Source organism: Cupressus sempervirens, chromosome 2, assembly GCF_028749045.1.
Source record: "Cupressus sempervirens isolate cs-2001-9-10 chromosome 2, ASM2874904v1, whole genome shotgun sequence".
Classification (NCBI taxonomy): domain Eukaryota; kingdom Viridiplantae; phylum Streptophyta; class Pinopsida; order Cupressales; family Cupressaceae; genus Cupressus; species Cupressus sempervirens.
Window position 1 is genome coordinate 545,906,633 of NC_143119.1, and position 17,538 is coordinate 545,924,170.

General features: G+C 36.9%; 1 pseudogene across 1 annotated transcript; it reads right to left on the reverse strand.

Moving 5' to 3' along the window:
• Positions 1–1,905: 1,905 nt before the first annotated feature.
• On the reverse strand, positions 1,906–13,070 carry LOC149573543 (ATPase family AAA domain-containing protein At1g05910-like; annotated as a pseudogene). The gene is made up of 11 exons (XR_016360084.1): positions 12,937–13,070; positions 12,562–12,813; positions 12,179–12,289; positions 11,275–12,053; positions 5,188–6,184; positions 4,894–5,082; positions 4,651–4,793; positions 3,833–4,075; positions 3,525–3,711; positions 3,358–3,423; positions 1,906–3,252 (listed from the first exon to the last, which is right to left on the reverse strand). The product of XR_016360084.1 is annotated as an ATPase family AAA domain-containing protein At1g05910-like (transcript).
• Positions 13,071–17,538: the final 4,468 nt, after the last annotated feature.

A 17,538-nucleotide genomic window follows, 5' to 3' on the forward strand; every position in this document is an offset into this window, starting at 1 on the left:
TTCTCCACAAGAGCCTTGAACTCTTGGAATCGACTGAAAACCTCATCTTTAGTCTTCAAGAAGTATATCCAGGTCTTTTTAGAGAAGTCATCAATAAAAGTAACATAGTACTCATATCCTCTGAGAGATTTCATTGACATTGGTCCACAAACATCTGAATGTACTAGATCAAGAACACCCTTAGATCTGGTGTCACTCCTTGGAAAAGATGCTTTCGCAAACTTCCCCAATACACATCCCTTACATACATCGTCATGCTCTGTGCTCACCTCTGGAACACCTGTCATGGTCTCACGAAGCAATCTAAGTGCTCCATGATGAATATGGCCCAACCTCCTATGCCATAGCTCTCCAAGATCTCTAGGATTATTGTTGCTCATAAGTGCCTTAGGAGTATCAAACTGCAATCTATAAAGGAAACCACTCCTAAATCCAATAGTTATGGGTGATTTCCAATCCTTGTGCTTAATCAACACATGTGTCCCTCTAAAGAGTACATTATACCCCCTATCCTAAAGAACAGATACAGAAATCAAATTCATACCTAAGCCCGGCACATATAACACATCATGAAGTGGAATTATCTTTCCATTCTCCCTCTGAAACTGAACAATCCCTTTCCCAACAGGGTTGAGTTTTGACAAGTTTCCCATAGAAATCTGGATGTTGGTGTCCTCCTCCTTGTAACTGGAGAAGTACTCTCTAACTCCTGTCATATGAAATGACGCCCCACTATCTATATACCAAACACACTATGAGGTTGAGCTAACCATACAAGCTATGAGTGCAAACTCATCTTCCATTCTGCTGGAGAGTTCTTCTGCACTTGCTGAAGCTGCCACTTGCTTCTTACCCTTTTTCCTCTCTGGGAAATCACTGACATAGTGGCCAAACTCGTGATATCCAAAGCACTTGACCTTAGAAAGGTCCTTCTTCTTCTTTTCACTTTGTGAATTTGATCCTTTGCTAGATCCCTTCTTTGCTTTCCCTTTACCCGCTAGGGCAACGTTCTCTTGTTCCACCTCATTTTTCTGACTCTTGTTGGCCCCATTGACAAGACTTAGTCTAAACTCCTCCTGAGTGAAATCAGTCCATAGTCGATCCCAACTCGGTAAAGTATCTTGTCCACTGACAACTTGAACAAAGACACTCCATTGTTTAGTAAACCCATTCAGGGCTATTCTCACTAGCTCATCATCACTAGGGCTATCTCCAACAGCTGCTAACTCATCCTTGACAAGTCTGAGCCTGGTGAGGTAACTTGTGACGTCTTCTCCCTGATTCATCCAGGTATTCTTTAGCTTCTCTCTGAGAATCAACTTCCTGTTAGTGGTAGCATTCTGGTATAGATTTAGAATGTCGTCCCACATCTTCTTTGCTGTATCTAGCTCCGAGATATGTGGAACAATATGATCCTTGACACCATCAAGGATAATCCTCCTTGCTTTGGCATCGTCCTTCCTATATGCTGCAAGCTGTGTTGCATCCGTTGGTATAGGTACACCACTGGTAGCATAATCCTTGATACCATTCTCTTCCAACAATAAAGAAATTCTGGCCTTCCAGACACCAAAATTTGAGGCACCATCCAATCTATCCTGATCTCTCAAACCAGCTGAAGCCATCTCAAGGGTTTAAAGCAATAATAAATCTAAAGAGATCAAAATTTCTTTCCTAGGGCAAAACTCTTCTACCCTTAACAATGCTTTGATACCATGTGAAAAATCAAACTATTGCAGTCACTGATTATTAATCTCCTATCACAAATGATTATTCAACGGCTAAAAACAAATTCTCAGCTAATATCGAAAAATAACACAACTGCAACTTCACTTAAAATACGAAAATAAATGCGCAACAGAATCAACACAATATTTTCGGACAAATTGTCCTTGGAAAAACCCCTAAGGGAAAACCAGTTCTACAGATGAGAAATTATATTAAACTTCAGCAAATCAAGAGATACAAAATTCCTTACCTCACACTGGCAGAACTCTAACAACCTCCTAATTTCTCCCGCTGATATTTCTCACTGCTATCCCTGCGCTAACACTGCGCCCTTGCTAACACTGTAAGACTGTTTTCTAACACTGCAAACTGCTTCTCCAAAATGCTTCTTTTTTTCCAAATGACCCAATGACCCCTTTCTATACTACTCCTGTTGGTAAACCAACAACCGAGATTAAATCTAACCAAGGGCTGAGATTAAGACAACTCGATAGCCAATAATAGAATTGGTTGCAAAGTGTCCAAAAGGAATCACTAAAATTAGTAAATAATAACCATTTACTAATTTTTTGGCAAGTGGACAAACAGCTGTCCAAACCACCCATAAATACAACTGCTATTCATAGATAAGGACGAATAGTTGTCCAAGCTACCCATAAATAGTGCTGCTATTTCCGGGTCAGAAATAACAGTTGTCCAACTAACAATAATTAACAAATATTACAAAACTACCTAAAACTTATGATGGTTTTTCTAATTCGATACTTCTTTGTATCAACCTGACTATGATTCATATATTATTCAGAACTCACAACAGTTGCAGCTTTCTGCTCAAATTAGTTCCAAATGTCGTGCATCCCAAGTTCTCCTTAGCATGCCTTAAAAACTCTTCATGGGACTTTCTGTAACAAAACAATCTTCAAAAATTGTGTTCATCAGACAGTATCGTATTTGCAGCTTTCTTCTCAAATTATGTTCAAAAATCGTGCATCCCAAGTCCTCCTCAGCATGCCTCAAAAACCCTTCATGGGACATTCTGTAAAAAATCTATCTTTAAAAATTGCTTTCATCAGATGAGAAGTCCTTCAAGTATTTAACAATGATAGGTGTGTCAGCATCTTTCAGTGATATCACCCCTTGACAAATTTGAGCATAGAGTTTTTCAAGTTCAGAGATTTCGTAACCCTCGGTACATTTCAAAAAATCATGTTTTATTGATTCAATCTGCTCTACGAAATGCTTTTTGCTTTCACCATCCTCGAATTCTTCATTGGTGCTTTCCGCAACATGTGTTGGAGTAAGCGGTTGATTCATTATAACATGTTGATCAGAAGCAACGTTTTGCTTTGAGTGTTTCAAGACCTGGCCACTTTGAGATACATACATTTCAGGCTGAGCAGAGGGTAGGCCTGCACTTGCTCTTGTAGTTGAATCCTCTGACAGACTAGTTGGCCCAGCCTGAGCAGCAATTTCATCACATGAGGCAACTAGTCCAGGTTCCATTTGAGAAAGCATGCCAAGAACCTGATTACCAGTAAAACCAAGGATTAGCAAAGTGAACATTAATGCTTACTACTTGACATAAAACATCTGAGCTTCAATTACTGTATGTCTCTATTTAGAATATACCGCATCCCTTAGTGCATATGCTCTGCTGATAATTTGAGCTCCATTGTAGTCGTCACCATTATATGCCTGTTATAAATAACAATAATTAGGACTGAATAGAAATTCAAAAAATCTTTGTTTGACCCAACAAAGCTGCTAGGAGAGTAGGCATGTCAAATCATGCTTACCTTTGCATTGGCTGGAATTAGTTCCACATCATTGAGGAATGCGGAGCATGTCAAGTAACGCTGACTATCCACACGCTGCAGTAGAGTAGTGATATCCATTGGATTTTGAACTATCGAATAATAATTAGGAGCATCCTCATCCATGACAGGGTAATGGAAGAAACTGAACCGTTTTTCATATAGAAGTCTGCACATTGTATGTATATGTGCATACATATAAGCACTCAAACATACTTTTCACTTAGTAAACATATAATCCTGAACAAATGAATCAAGTAATGATCAATGCATGCAATCACTCGAAAAACCTGTTGTAGATATCCCGAAGACACATTCGGAGACGTCGTATAGCATTCTCCTCTGCTTCTGCCTTCGCACGTAGCTCAGTTTCAAATGGTTCCCTAGCTGCTTTTTGTACCTTTGGAAGTCTAGTAACAAAAACACTTTTGTTAGGAGTGATTCCAACTTGATCAGTTTGAGTAAGAGCAGCATCAATTAGCTCCGAGGTGAATCTACACCTGTCCTCGAAACTTGGTTTTTCCACCTGATAACTGCACAAAAGCAAAAGAATGTTAGAATCCATTGCTTATCAACCACGCTAGATTATGCCCAGAATATCAAACCAGTTGATATGATTATGTACACATTCTCTCACCAAATTATTGTCTCAGGATTTTACCATTCATTATACTGAACCAAAATAAACTTTATAATGCATGCAAGGTGCATCAGATGCCACGAAATTATGGTACATTCAATTCAATGACAAATTTAAACTATACAGAATCAGAGGGAGCTATCTATCTAGCAGAGGATTTGCACCAGATGTGATAGTTTCCTTAATTAATTAATTAATTTATAAATCACATAACAACAGTTCCTTGAGTTAATTAATTAATTTATAAATCACATAACAACTGTTATGTGATTTATAAATTAATTAATTAATTCAGGAAACTGTCACGTTTGATGCAAATTCTCTGCTGTTTAGCCACGGTGAATCAGAGACCAAAAAGGTACCTGCTACACAATATTATACAGACTAGATTTGCATGACTAAACTTATTATTGATAAAACACACAAGAAAGAGATTCATACTAAAACAATGATGTCATTCATACATACATATTGTGAGGACCAAACAAGGATGTGGCTTTTCTATCCAAATCGTCAGAAGGCACACAGGAGGTTGCAAGTAGTAGTACAGGAAGGTTTGATGGCAGTTCTTCCAGTAAAGTCAGTAGAACAGCTCTTAGCTGATCATGGGCCTATGAGAAGCTCGGTGAAGCATAAAAAATTAGAAATATAGTCATTTAAGGAAGCTCTAGAAATAACAAGTATAATGCACTAATTTAATGATTTGCACACCGTCTCCCACCAAAGTTCTAGTTGAGGCAAATACAAGATAGAAGGAGCAGTCCTCCTTGCTTCTACCACAACATGCACTAGCGCTTCTTCAGGGGTATTTGCACTTGGGTCGGACAAAAGTGATGGAAGTCTGAGAGAATGCACAGGGAAGCTCTCTAATTCATGTAAAACTACAGGGCCAATATGCTCCTGGTAAGAATAGTACAAATATAGCATCTCTCAGAAATTTAGCTACCTTACAAGCCAACCAATTCAAAAGTTTGAAAAACAGACTGATGTTATAGATGTGTCAACTCATTAAAAAAAAATTTATAACCATAGCAAGCTGGCACCCTCCCTCCCACAAAGTAATAGTCTTGGTCTGTAAATAAGGGCAAGATGAAATCCATGCAACTCTGAATATTTTTGAGACCTGTCCTCGAATAAATCTTTCTGATCACCCTTGGCCACAAAGTGGAAGATTGTAGAAATAGAATTTCTGATTATCTTTAGATGTCTTTGCAAACATGGGGCTATTACTGGGGACAACGGCCTCGACTGTACTGTTGCACCTCTATGGGCAGCAGGAGTAATAGCAGACATAGCTCGTAAAAAATCAAGCTTCTCTACTTTCACAAAATCCACATCTATGACAAACTAATCATCACTAGTGTATACTTGAGGATATTTCAAACGGAAGGCCCTAATTGCAGCTTCTGTGCACAAAGCTTTTAAATTAGCACCACAATACCACACACAAGCTGCTGCTAATTCCATTCTTACATCATCAGACAGTGGATTCTTCCACTTTTTAGTGTGAATCTTTAATATCTCAGCTCGTGCTTTGCAATCAGGTAAGGGAAGTACAAATTCGCAATCAAACTGACCAGGCCAACGAAGAGCTCCATCAATAGCATCAATCCTGTTTGTAGCTCCAATAAGCACTACTTGACCTCTAGACTCCAGACCATCCATTAGAGCTAGAAGTGTAGACACAATCGAATTGTGAACTTGTTCTTGTTTACTAGACCGTACTAGAGCAAGGCCGTCTATTTCATCAAAAAATATTATGGAAGGTTGGTTCTTTTCAGCTTCTTCGAAAAGCAATTTCAGTTGCCGCTCAGCTTCCCCCACCCACTTGTTGAGCACGTCAGCTCCCTTTCGCATGTAAAAGTTAACTTTTTGTCCTGCCTTGGAAGCTGCACAAGCTAAAGCCCTTGAAATCAATGTTTTTCCAGTTCCAGGGGGACCACACAGTAAGACTCCTCTTGGAGGTGGGATGTGATAGTTGGAAAAGAATTCGGGATAGAGATGTAGGATTTAAGAACAGCAGCAATACAAATAAAAATAATACTCAAAAATAGGGGTGCTCTGTTTTCAGGAGAGACAAAATAGATTTTATTCACAGATAAAAAAAAAAAAACTTACAAAATGGAAGCTTATTTAATAGTCTACAATCACAGTAGACTTCAGCTGTAATTCCTAAGAAAACTGAAACAAAACCAAACCAAACTAACTCATGCACAGCATAACATATGCAATGATAGCATGATTTATTACAAAATAATAAACTACTGTAGTTCAAACTGCTGAACACTATTATCCCATGAAAGTAAACTTATCCATCAAAAAACTATAATCTAATGCATGCCATATGGAAAGCGCGCATCTTTCTTAAACACTACTCTTGAACTAAAGTAAACTAGAAATCAATTGTGAAACAGTGGAGATGAAGTGGTGGAGCTGGAGTTTGAAGTGGAGTCAATCAATGCTGAAGTTGCATGCTTATTTCAGTTTTACCGAACAGCAACATTAATCTTCATACTCCCCCTTGATGCTGAGAGGACTAACAATTCGATCTCTGAGTACCAAAAATTGATCTTTTGCAACTGCCTTTGTGAAGATGTCTGCAATTTGCTCCTTTGTGCTGATGTACTTCAACTCAATCGCTTTATTTTGTACCAAATCTCTGATGAAATGTTGTTTCAGATCAAAGTGTTTGGTCCTGCTATGATGAACCAGATTCTTGGCCAATTTAATGGCACTTATGTTGTCACAAAATATCACAGTAGGCTGAACTTGTATCTCTCCAATTTCTTCAAAAAGCTTTCTAAGCCATAAAGCCTGTGTACTAGCTGAAGTAATGGCAACATACTCTACTTCTGTAGATGAAAGAGCAACCATACTTTGCTTCTTTGAACTCCATGTAATTAAACCAGAACCCAAAGAAAAACAATTACCAGATGTAGATTTTCGGTCATCCAAGCTACCTCCCCAATCTGAATCACTGAAGCCAACAAGCTCAAACTTATTAGAAGAATAGTGAATGCCAAAATCTACCATACTTTTCACATACCTCAAAATTCTCTTGGCTGCCTTCATATGTTCCTCTGATGGATTTTTCATATACCTTGAAACCAATGAAACTGAATAAGCAATATCAGGCCTTGTGTGAGTTAAAAACATCAAACTCCCCACAATGCTCCTGTATAATGTCTCATCAACAACTTTAGCACCATCATCTCTACATAATGTAACTCCATGAGAAATTGGAGTGGAAAGAGGTTTACAATCAGCCATATCAAATTTTTTCAACATATCTTTTGCATACTTTTCTCGACAAATAAAAATTTCATCTTTACCTTGATAAACCTCCATGCCAAGAAAGTACTTCGTGAGACCTAAATCTTTCATCTCAAACTCATTCATCATAGGAACTTTAAATTCATCTTTCATCTTTGAACTACTACCCATATATAACAAATCATCAACATACAAACTCACAATGAGAATATCATTACCTTCTTGTTTGTAGTAAAGGGTAGGTTCACTCTTACTTCTTTGAAAGCCATTCTGCTGAAAATATCCATCAATTCTTGCATACCATGCACGTGGTGCTTGCTTGAGGCCATACAAAGCCTTCTTCAACTTGTAGACATAATCTTCTTTGCCTTGAATCTCAAAACCTTGTGGTTGTCCCACATATACCTCTTCTTCTAAGTACCCATTCAAGAAAGCACTTTTCACATCCATGTGATGAATACTCCATTTCTTTTGAGCTGCAAGAGAGATTAGCATCCTAATAGTTTCTTGTCTTGCTACTGGTGCAAAAGTTTCTTCATAATCAATGCCATACCTTTGAGTGAAACCTTTAGCAACCAATATTGATTTGTGTCTTTCAACACTCCCATCACTATTATACTTGGTCTTATAGACCCATTTTGTGCCAATCTTCTTCTTCTTATGTGGAAGATCTACAAGCTCCCATGTTTCATTCCTATCAATAGAATCCATCTCTTCATTCATTGCTTGCATCCAAACCTCATTAGCACATGCATCTTCAAAACATGATGGTTCAAAATTAGCTTTAGCAAGTAATGCAAAATTTATGGTCTCACCTATTGGATCTTCTTCATGTGCTTGATTTTGACACCTCTCATAAATATCATTCAATCTTCTTACTTTCCTTGGAGGACTAGAGGATGGACTTGCTCTTGGTATTGGTGAGGGGTTTCTTGGTGGGCTTGGTGATCTTGCAATAGAACCATTAGCTGGCTGCTCATTATTATTATCAGCAATATCATCATTTTTCAAAATTGATTTTGGCTTTCCAACATGTTGTTTTTGATGACCATAAACTCCCCCTTCATCAAAAATCACATCTCTTGAAACACCAATCTTATTAGTAATAGGATTGAATAATCTATAAGCTTTGCTTTCCTCACTATAGCCCACAAAAATACATGATTCACTTTTAGCATCTAGCTTTTGCCTATTCTGATCAGGGATGTGAACATAAGCTAAACAACCAAAAATTTTAAAATGATTTACATTAGGCTTTTTCTCATACCATGCTTCATATGGAGTCATCTTGTGTAGGGCACTTGTAGGACTCCTGTTGAGAATATATACGGCTGTAGCAACTGAATCAGCCCAATAAGAATTGTTCAAACCCTTGGTTTATAACATGCTCCTTGCCATTTCTACCACAGTACGATTCTTCCTTTCAGCCACTCCATTCTGTTGGGGTGTGTATTCAGTTGTGAGTTGTCTTTTGATGCCATTCATCTCACAAAAATTCTGAAAATTGTTTGAGCAAAATTCTCCTCCTCAATCTGTTCTCAAACATCTTATTGTGTTCCCTTTCTCATTCTCTACATGAGCTTTAAACTTCTTGAATGTATCAAAGGCTTCATCTTTAGTCTTCAAAAAATATACCCAACACATGCGTGAGTAATCATCAATAAAAGTAATGAAATATGACGACTTATCCAAACTTTGTGTTTGCATTGGACCACAAATATCTGAATAAATAAGTTGAAGTGGGTATTGGGCCCGCCATGCATTGCCTTTTGGAAATGATTCCCTTGAATGTTTCCCTTTTGCACACCCTTCACAAATCTGTTTATGCTCTTCAACCTTAGGCAATCCAAGAACTAATGCATTTGATGTTAGATTCTTCAAACTATTGAAATTCAAATGGCCATACCTAAGATGCCACAACCAACTTTTATCCTCATAAGCCATATTGACAAGCTGATTATCATTTTGACCAAACTTCAAAAGAAACATCCTACTCTTTGTCATAGGAATAACTGTAATCACTTTATTTTTTTTATTCTTATCATAGATAGTATAGTGCATGTTCTCAAATACCACTCTATAATTCTTCTCACATAGCTACCCAACACTCAATAAGTTATGCTTTAACTTGGGAGTATAATAAATATCTTGAACACTTTTCATACCTTCTTTTGTCTAAACATTCATGGCTCCTTTGGCCGCAACATCCACAGTATTGTTATTACTAAGGGTAATATTAGATCTGTAACTATCATCAAGCTTTGAAAATATTTCTCTGTTACCAGACATATGGTTAGAGCATCCAGAATCCAAATACCAAACATCATTCACATTACTTTCACCTTTCCCATAACACAAAAATAAATTACCTGAGGAAGGTCCTCATCTTGTTGGGCATAATTTGCACTATTATTACCTGATTTCAGTCTACACTTTCTCTCAAAATGTCCATATTTATTGCAATGATAGCATTGGATGTTCCTTTTATCAAATCTGCCTCTACCTCTTCCTCCTTGAGCACCTCCTCTTCCTCTAGATCCTCTTGAAAAATTTTGATTTTGGCCCCTTCCCAAGCCTTTGTTGTTGTTACTACTGCTGCTAGCACCATCGTTCTTTGAAATTTGCAATTGGGAAGCAAAAGCCTTCTCATTAACACTGATAGATGTGTCCCTTATTCTATCCTCATGTGATATAAGAGATCCAACCAATTCATCATACTCCATGGTAGCTAAATTTTTGCTTTCTTCTATGGCAATTACTACAATATTCCATCTTGGGATTAGAGATCTCAATACCTTTTGTATTATTTGCTCTTGAGCAATAGATTCACCCAAAGTGGCCATTTTATGAGTCACATCTTTCACTCTCACATAGAAATCTCTCACACACTCTGTCTCCTTCATCTTCAAGTTCTCATATTCTCTTTTCAAGGTTTGTAGCTTCACAACCTTGATCTGATCATTGCCATGGTAAGCATCTTTTAGAGTCTTCCAGGCTTCTTTTGCTGTCTGTGCATCAGCAATTCGAGGAAACAAGCTCTTATCAAGAGCCATCTGAATGTGAAACAATGCCATTGCATTCTTCTTCTCAGCTTCTTTCTTCAATCTCCTGTCATTAGGTTGGAGAGTATTCCAATCTGCAGGCTCTTCATATCCGGATTCAACGATCTCCCAAAAAACTTTCCCAATCAAAAAAGTCTTCATCTTGATTGACCAATATTGGTAATCAACTCCATCAAACTCTGAAATTTGCAAATTGTTTGTCATGCTGCTATCTTCCAAACACCTTCAGCTCTGATACCAAATGTAGGATTTAAGAACAGCAGCAATACAAAAAAAATAATACTCAAAAACAGGGGTGCTCTGTTTTCAGGAGAGACAAAATAGATTTTATTCATAGCTAAAAAAAAAAAAAGCTTGCAAAGTGGAAGCTTATTTAATAGTCTACAATCACAGTAGACTTCAGCTGTAATTCCTAAGAAAACTGAAACAAAACCAAACCAAACTAACTCATGCACAGCATAACATATGCAATGATAGCATGATTTATTACAAAATAATAAACTACTGTAGTTCAAACTACTGAACGCTATTATCCCAGGAAAGTAAACTTATCCATCAAAAAACTATAATCTAATGCATGCCATATGGAAAGCACGCATCTTGCTTAAACACTACTCTTGAACTAAAGTAAACTAGAAATCAATTGTGAAACGGTGGAGATGAAGCGGTGGAGCTGGAGTTTGAAGTGGAGTCAATCAGTGCTGAAGTTGCATGCTTATTTCAATTTTACCGAACAGCAACATTAATCTTCAAGAGAAGAGGGAAAAAAACCATTTCTTTCAGTGCATCAATGTGGTCAGAAAGCCCTCCAATATCATCAAAACTCACTGTTTCATCAACCAGCAAGGGTTGAATGTCAGCTCCGACTTTTGAACCAGGACCAGTAGTTTGTGCACCTCCACCTCCATAGCCAAAAGTATAATCTTGGGGTCCCCATCCAGACGATGCGATATTCAAACCCCATGCAAATGTGTTGCTCATGTCAAGTCCACCACAAGCCCATTGCTGCCCAAAGTTTCGGTTCCCTCGAGACATCCAAGAATCAAGAAGACCCTGATCCATCTCATCCACAAGAAGATCAGAATCATCTGAATCGTCCATTCTTGATGCACGATAATGTTTGGACGTCCTTGGGCCACTTTGTCTCTCACTACGTGCATTTTTTATTCCCATTCCTTTACGCAGTACTTTACAAGTTGGAGAGCGCGGTCGCTTTCTTTCTTTTCCAGGAGAAAACCTCCTCACCTGAGTGCGATTTCGGAGAGAATACCGTCTCCCTCCTTGTGCTTCTTCAACCTCTTTGCCCTCTCCCTCTCCCTCTTCTTGCTCTTGCTCTTCCTCTCCTCCAACCTCATCTTCCTCCTCTGACGATTCCTGCTCTTCAAAATCCTGTTTGGTTGATGTTGTTGATCTTCGAGGCTTAAGTCCCCCTCGTCGTGGCAAAGATGCACTATCACTTTCCCTTGTTGGACTGCTCTGCTGCTCATCCAGACTAGGGTCCTCAACATTAATAGTAGGTGGCTGATATGTTTCTCTCTGCACCCATTCAGACCCAAACTTATAATATATGCAATAAATTATTGGGGTTATCTTTACAAATAACTTAATAAGCAGAAAGCAGTACAAATAATAGATAGAAAGGAGATTGGAGAAAACCATACCGTCAGATCTGCATCCTGTAAGGCTGTTTTATCTGTTTCATGATCCTCTAAATTGACATAAACTTCCCTCTTTCTGGTAGAACAGCACAGAGTAGATGTATGTGCCTGCCACTATAAGCAATTTCGGAAAGTCTCAAATATAGGGACTTCTACCAGTTGCATATATTTATTTTTAAGATACAAACATAAATATATTTCAAAACAAAGGAAAGCACAATACACAGTTATCTGTGCCAAATGCAATGCCAAAGAACAATTAGAGCATACTGAACCTACGAAGGAAATAGGCTTAGTCTAAAGTTTACATACGCAAATCATAGAGCTCTAACACTAGACTTGACTAAGCTACAGAGTATAGAAAAATATAAAGATACCATACTTACAGTGGAATTAGCTGCACTGCGTAGATTGACACTGGGCTGCAGCAGCTTTTTATCGCGTCCTCCTTTCTTGCCCTTGCAGCTGCATCGACTGTTTCCCTCCATGGCAAAATTTTGTTGCATTAAATCTCAACAATGGGCGGTATAATTTCCTTCATATGATCTTTTCCTTGTACCTGTTATAGCTCGCAGAGAAAGCGATATATCTGAATGTAATTTCTTGCAGCAGTAGTTTGGCTTTCGCTACCTTATTTTCTGCATTCAGGCCATAATTGCGTCAGATTTAGGTATTTGTAAAGTACGACTATTCTTTAAATCAATCTTCTTGGACAACAATTTGATAGTTCTGAATCTGAAATACCAAGATCTCTTTATTACCTACGTAAGAAATACCGAGATATAGAACGGAACCCATAAACTCCAACAAGCAAATATACAGACAATGGTACAATGGTACAGCCAGAGTTTATTTTTTGAGGAACCATATTACAATGCACATAAGAGAACAAATATGGAACCCTTTCCATAGTTTAGAGGAAAATACATATTCATCAAGGTTGTATCTAGCTAGTTGTATCTAGCGAGGTACTCTAATGTCTCTATTTTTGTGACTATTAGAGTTTCGTGGATTAGTCTATTAATGTGATGATTTCCATAAGCTAATTATTGCGGATAAAGGGTATTTTCAAGTAGTGACTTGACTTGGCCTATGGCTAAACAAAAGAAAATATGCACCACATTGTGACAATTTAAAATATTGTTATGTGAATTTAAATTAATTAATTAATTTTTATTCACCACATTGTGACAAATTTTTCCAATTTATTAATTAATTTAAAATTCACATAACAATAGTTATGTGAATTTTAAATTAATTAATAAATTTCAACTGTTATGTGAATTTTAAGTTAATTAATAAATTGCAAAAATTGTCACAATGTGGTGCATATGGTTTTGTAAATTTTAAATTAATTAATTAATTGTAAAAATTGTCACAATGTCGTGCAAAATTTATGTTGGATTGATGTCGCCCTTGACTTGGGAGGATCTTATCTTCTCCACAATTCAGTAAGCTACAGGTTGGTCTTTGTTTGGCTCAAATTGGACTTCATTTGGGCTTGGTTTTGTGTATTTACTATTTGTGGTGAGTTGGTGTTGATCGAGTGGTGAGTTGGTGTTGATTGAGACGCACCCTTTCTATTTTTGGAAAAAGCATAATGGAGAAATACTAAGTATGACTCCTATTTCAGACGACATGTTTAAATGATGAGTATTTTAAGAGTTGTTATATTTTTAGTGGGTAAATTATTATTAAAAAATTAAATGACTTATTATAAAGTTATAATTTAACTTTATAATTTCACTTAAGTTGAAGTTTGAGTTATCAGTGGAAAGTGCCAAGTCAAGTGAAAGAATCTAATGGAAGCTTCTAATTAATGTTGTCCGATGAAGCATCCCGAGTGAAGTTACATTTTGGCAACAAAAAAGAATTTGGAGGTTATAAATACAAGCCTATTTGTTGAGGAAAACATCCTTGATTATTTATTTACTTTTGTTTCCTTTGTGACTTTTTTTGAGTTCTAATTTTTGTGCCCTTGCTGAAGTATAGGAGTCTAAATTCTGAGTTATTCCATTGGATCTACAGCTGAAGTATTGTAGATTTGAATATGAGATTTTAGTCTAAGATTGCTTTGCAATTAGTTGCTTAGGTAAAACTATTTGCTAGTTTCTCCTATTGTTCTAACTATGTCCAATGAGAATTGAAATTGAGAGGTGGTTATTGAGTCACTGCTAAGGTATAGTGATTTTATTATATTCTGGTTGATGAGGATTTTGTGATTGCTTTTCTTCATCAACAGTCGCAATTTTTACTGTAAGACAATTGTGCATGTTTTGGGCTACCAATACCTATCTGTAGCGGTATTGGATAATTATTTGGAGCTACTAATCATGGGTTTCGTTGCATGTTAATATCCCTATGTGTAGAGTAAAGGAGCAACAATTCATCTACTTGGGTCTGCATTATACAATTGAGGTTTTCATCAAGCATTTGAGGTATGTGTTTCATCTTTAAGAGGCTGGTGTAGACATTTCAGAGCATACAGTTGGATATCTAAGGCCTATGGATGGTGTAGATGTTGTGAGAGTTGCTTTGGGAACCCTACATTTGTGATTTATTTTGTGGAAGGGTCTGCGAGTAAGAGTGGTCTACGTTTGACAATCCATCATGTGAAGAAGGTCTAGCAATGTGCATAGACTTGCCTATGCATTTTGGGACAAGACCACATCATTTCCATCAAGTTCTTATGCCAAAAATACTTATTTGTACTTGCAGTATTCAGTAATGTTGACTATGAAAATTTTATTGAAATAATGAAAGATTGAATATAAATTGCTTTCATCTATGGATTGTTTCTTGGTGCTATTTTGTATTTACTTCCATATATATATATATATATGTGCGTGTGTTTATGTGTATACATGTACATGTACATGTGTATATATATACATATATGTATATACATACATACACACACACACACACACACACACACACACACACACACACACACACACACACACACACACACACACACACACACACACACACACATATACACATATACATACCTGTATATATACATAAGAAATTTGCAAGACAAGCGAAACTACACATTGAATTATTAAAGTATGATAGCCAAGTGTTTGACAAAATGCCTAAAATCCGATTTGTGATGAAAGCTGGAGAAATTGGAGTTGTTCTAGTTATAGTCAGGTGGGGGTTACTACAGTGGTATAAGAGCAGTTCCCTGCCAACTTGCAGGAATTGGGCTCAATTATTATTTTGATTCGTGCTTATTTCATAGATTGTCAGATTGATTTTGTGATTTAGTTTTAAGTGTCATGGATGGTGATAGGAGGTTTGGTATTCATTGTACTCACAAAGGGTGTACTTCTTCGCGCAAGCATGGAGAATGTGAGATACAAGTTATTGTGAAATAGTTGGATGTGCTAGTGAATGAGCTGAATCAAAATTACAAACGAATGACCCAACTAATTTCAAATCTGAGATTTGAGTAGAGCATGATATCGCTTTTTTGAAGAGCAAAATATGATGATATAGTTGCAGTTACAAATGCTTGGGACATTTCTTATGAGACAGCACATGAGTTGGGAACAGTTATGGTGGAATGTGATGAGAATTCATGTCAAGTTGAGTAGGATGATGTAGTTTTTGGCATGAGTTCTGAGGATCATGTATTTGATGGTGATGCAACAATAATGGGAGTGGAAGCATGCGAGAATATTGTCATAACAAAAGCCACTTATGTGTCGGTTAAGCCATCTGGCGAGGAGTCTAGCAGTATGTGTGCAATGGTTGTAGATGTGTACCCTGCTAATAGCACACATGTCAATTTGATGAGGTGAGTGGTGTTGAGGCAGAGTCGTGTTATAGTTCAAATTGACATAGTGGTGAGGTTTACTTCGTGTATAATCCTATATCTGACATGAATGCAGCATTGTCTTATGACAATTTGTTGTTTGAGGTTGATAATTACTCACCTAAGTGGAGTTGGACTCAATTTTCACCACATGTACATTTAGTTCACTATTCTATTGTGGTAGTTGGTGATGTTCCTATGACAACATATTTTGATGTGGCAACACCTATTGTTGATACAATTGGCATGAGTGCATATGGTTCTCCTATAGCTATGTCTTTTTCAAGGATTGTTGGTGATGATCAGGATTCTAATCCAATGTATATTATGTGGGTAGATACAGGGAAGAAGAGGATGCAGAGATCTTTTATGGAATTTCCTTCTAGTGACATTTTAACTTCTACATCATCAAGACTAGTTTTGGGTGATATGCTATAGGACATGTGGTTAGTCCTGATGATGTTAGTTTGTTGTTGGTTCAGTGTTGTGAGGGATGTCACACACTTCTTCATTTGGAATCCAGGTGGAGGTTGGAGTTCACTATGTTGTCGAATTAATATTGAGGACAAGCACTCTTGGGGAGGGAGGACTATAATGTCCCCATTTTTGTTTGTATCAAAGTTTCATGGATTAGCCTATTAATATGATCTGTATAGGCTAATTATTGCATATAGAGGGTCTTTTGAGGTAGTGGCTTGACTTGGGAGGGTCTTATCTTCTCCATAATTCAATAAGCTATAGGTTGGTCTTCGTTTGGCTTAGATTGGACTTCATTTGGGCTTAGTTTTGTGTACTTACTATTTGTGGTAAGTTGGTGTTGATCAATATGGACCCTTTCTATTTTTAGAAAGTGCATTTGGTCATATGGAGAAATAATAGGCATGACTCCTATTTTAGATGACATATTTAGATGATGAGTATTTTGGTAGTTATTATATTTTTAGCGGGAAAAATATTATTAAGTAATTAAATGGCTTATTATAAAGTTATAATTTAGCTTATTATAAAGTTATAATTTCACTTAAGTTGAAGGTTGAGTTATCAGTGGAAACTGCCAAATCAAGTAAGATAATCTAATGGAAGTTTCTAATTAATGTTGTGCGGTGAAGCTTCCTAAGTGAAGTTAGGTTTTGGAAACAAAAGGGAATCTGGAGGTTATAAATACAAGCCCATTTGTTGAGAAAAGTATGCTTGATTATTTATTTACTTTTGTTGCCTTTGTGGCTTTTTTTAAGTTCTAATTTGTGTGCCCTTGTTGAAGTATAAGGGTCTGAATTCTAAGTTATTCCATTGGATCTATAGCTAAAGTATTGTAGATTTGAATTTGAGATTTTAGTGCTTTGCAATTAGTTGCTGAGGTAAAACTATTTGCTAGTTTCTCCTATTATTCTAATTGTGTCTAAGGAGAATTGAAATTGAGAGGTAGTTATTGATTCATTGTTGAGGTATAGTGATTCTATTATATTCTTGTTGATGAGGATTTTATGATTGCCTTTGTTCTACAAGACTCACAATTTTTATTGTAAGACCACTATGC